Source organism: Quercus suber, unplaced genomic scaffold (genome assembly GCF_002906115.3).
Source record: "Quercus suber isolate HL8 unplaced genomic scaffold, Cork oak 2.0 scaffold_52, whole genome shotgun sequence".
Classification (NCBI taxonomy): Eukaryota; Viridiplantae; Streptophyta; class Magnoliopsida; order Fagales; family Fagaceae; genus Quercus; species Quercus suber.
Window position 1 is genome coordinate 223,393 of NW_027069517.1, and position 3,607 is coordinate 226,999.

Consider the following 3,607-nt stretch of genomic DNA (forward strand, 5'->3'; position numbering starts at 1 on the left):
AAAGTGTCTCAAATATAGCGAAAAAAGAAAAAGAAAAAAGAAACCAAGTGTCATACTGTACTTGAAGTTTCTAACGAGAAGTAAGAGAAAGAGAGGGTTTCAAAGTAGACAACAGAACTTACACTGCCAAAAAAGAAAGAAAAAGAAATAGGAGACAGCATAACTTCAAAAGACCTTTGCATTTATGCAAGTGCGTTTGGCAAATCCCAAAAAAAAAAAAAAAAAATCATTATTTTTGGGTTTTTCAAGCTTATTATTTTGACATATTTCATACTTGACTTCACTTCTTCTTCTTCTTTTTTTTTTTTATTTTTTNGTACCAACATTTCCCAGTTCCCACCTTCTTAAAGACTCAAAACCACAAAAAAACACCTCAAAACTTCTTCAACTATAGCACACCAAGCCAAACCAAGCCATAATCCAAAGCATGGAGATGGAAGTAGTTTTACCAGTCCCTCCTGTAGATTTCAACTTCGACAGTAATTGCTCCTCTCCATACATCACAGCACCTTCAAGCCCCAAAGATTTGGAAACTTCTTCTTCAGCGCCCCAACTAGTCCTTCTCGTGCCTCTACTTTCTACCAAGACCTGCAATCTCTCCATGATATGCCAAGAAACTCTGCCTCCTCTGTTATCCCCTTCAACTGGGAAGAAAAGCCTGGAATTCCCAAATCCAATAACAGCAACAATGATGATGATGATGATGAAGATGAAGATTTTGCATTTGATTTTAGTGGGCAATTAGAGAGGCCTTCTTTGTCAGCAGACGAGCTTTTTGATGGTGGCAAGATTAAACCTTTGAAGCCACCGCCTCGTTTACAAGTTGGAGCTAATGATTCGGGTTCCAATGTTTCCTCTCCAAGGTCTCCAAGATCTCCAAGATCAAGAATTTCTCAGGGGAAAAGAATGGTCCAGGAAGCACTATCACCACGTCACAAGAAAGATTTTGATCCATTTGCAGCTGCTTTAGAAGAAACTCGTAAGGAAGGACAAGAACAACATGAACAAAAGCGAGGCAGAGAAAGAAAATCTAAAGGGTCATCTTCCTCTTTTTCTTCCTCAACAAGTTTTTTTCGTAAAGGAACAAGATCTCTGTCTCCTCTGAGAGTTTCTGACATTGTCTTTGAAAGGGAAGAGAATTCACAACCCAAAGTCATTTCTTCAACAGCAAGCAACTCTAAACCTTCTACTTCTCCTTATTCTTCATTCTTGTCATCTATTTCATTCACTAAAGGTTACAGAAAATGGAGGCTCAAAGATTTTCTCTTATTTCGAAGTGCCTCGGAGGGTCGAGCAACAGGTAAAGATCCATTAACAAAGTACGCAGTTTTGTCCAAAAACAAGGTAGCTGAAGATGTCAAAAACTCGAGCTTTCGATCCACAGACAGTACTGGCTCTTCAGTCTCGAGCTCAAGAAGGAGAGGACCAGTTTCTGCACACGAATTGCATTACACAATGAATCGAGCTGTGTCGGAGGAGATGAGGAAGAAAACTTTCTTGCCTTACAAACAGGGACTATTGGGTTGCTTGGGGTTCAACCCGGTCTGCATGAGGTTTCAAGGGGTTTGGGGGGTCTTTGACACGTGGATCAAGATGATGATGATGATGATCCAGATACCTCATCTGGGTCCCTTGTTTGATATATATAAAAATTTTCGTTTTAGTTTATGTAATTTTATGGTTAGCTTGATATGCATAGCTTTGATATTTTTGTTCTTTAATTTGTGTCTCTATCTATTGTTAGGCCTTATAGAGAGAGAGAGAGAGAGAGAGAGAGAGAGAGAGGAAGGAGAGGGGAAGAAGCTGAGTGTGGGGGTGAGGAATTTGACTAGGAGACTGAGTAGAGGAACAGGATTGGTTATCTCATGGGAAAGGAAGTTGTCTTTATAAATCTACCTACTGCTCCGACATTATAATTTTCTCCCCTTGTGGGTTAGGCCTGTGTTTTCTTAAGTATAAATTAGGGGTCATTTGTTACTAGAGTTTAAATATATGTTTTCAAGTTTTAAACAATATTATATATATTTTTATACATTTTTTTACCAACATGTATTGTCAAACATGCCCTGTCATTTGGGTATGCACTCTTTTATTTATTAATTTTTTTACCATTATGTTTTGAATGACTATAAATCTTAGCCAATTGAATTTTTAATTAATTGGCTCTCCAACATGAATTTGTTTGTCCTCAAATCTTACTAGGAACCTTTTTGGCTTGTTATTAAAAAAATGTTAAAGTTTGCTATTGGGTGAATTTATTTTCATTTAGTGCTTTATGTATTCAGCAAGATATGGAATCATGCATGGTTTTTTAGAACAAGTGTCATGTCCATGTCGCGTCCAACACATAGGAGCATTGAACTTAAGCCAAACTCATTTTCATTAATTTTTTTTTTGTTTATTACTCTAAAAGTAGAGTTCTACTTTGAAAAAATGTGATATTTTTAAAAACTGCAGTTTCCCTTTTACAATGAAATCAATCTATACCAAACAACCCATATTATGTAAGTATTTTTTTTTTTTAGAGATTAAATTCAGTAAAAATGTGATGTAAAACTGATGTTTTACCTCTCCAATCTCAACATGCTATATTATTTTATCACATATTTAAGAATAAGCACAACTACACCCAATCAATTCTAATACTCATATATAAATCCAACCAAATTAAAAGTTTATTGAGATGTTATTAGATGTGGTAGAATGTACTAAATTTTAAGTAAAATGCTGATATGAAAATCTTTTATTGGATGGTATAAAATATAGGTTTTACACTTCATCCTTACCAAATTCAGACTCTTTTTTTTTCCCAATAGATTTAAGTGGTTTATTAATTGTACAGATCTCATGTATACAAATTTAATATAAATTTTATGTGCTTTTCTTGATATTTGTATTTAATTTGACTTTCTCTTAAAATGTAAAAAATAATTAATAAAATATTTTGTTATTCCCTATAGCTGTTTGTTTTCTTTCTGAAAATTTTGCATTATGGCTAATAATTCAACACTTTATATATGATCTTTGGACATTCGTTAATTAATGTAAGGCTAAATATATTTTGACGTTTATCATTAAGACAGTTGTTAACATTTATAAAAAAAATTTGTGATAATTAAATAGTTACATTAGGGAGAAGAGGAAATTAAATTATATATACGTCCCCGTTGAAAACATCAAACTATAATATGTTGATTTTGATAGAAACCATTGCCCATTGGTAACTTACCCAAGTTCCTTAACTTTATAAATTAGATAGTATTTTGAAGAGCTTTAAATTGAATTGAAGTGTAAATGTACTGGTGAAAAGTAAAATGGAAAAAGAAAAGGTGAAGTGTGTTGTCGCTTGATAAATGGACCGCGAGGCTGTGCCTTTTTTACGAAAGTGTAGTGAGGTTCTTTTCATCAAATTAGTTAGGCGGCTAAAATGGCTGCTTCTGTATTACCGTTTTGTTAAATCTTTTGATTCCTTTCCTTTTGTTTGGGAAAATTATTAAAATGAGACATAAATCAAAGTGGTGCTCATTTATCTGACAGTGATATTTTAAGGTAATCGGTTTAGATATTGCTGCCAGATTTAAATAGCAATGTTACACGGAAGTGCATG

General features: G+C 34.0%; 1 non-coding gene across 1 annotated transcript; it reads left to right on the forward strand.

The window, feature by feature from the left end:
- Positions 1-322: 322 nt before the first annotated feature.
- On the forward strand, positions 323-1,890 carry LOC112004209 (uncharacterized). The gene has a single exon (XR_010628464.1). It is a non-coding gene; the product is annotated as an uncharacterized LOC112004209 (transcript).
- The last annotated feature ends 1,717 nt before the right edge of the window (positions 1,891-3,607 follow it).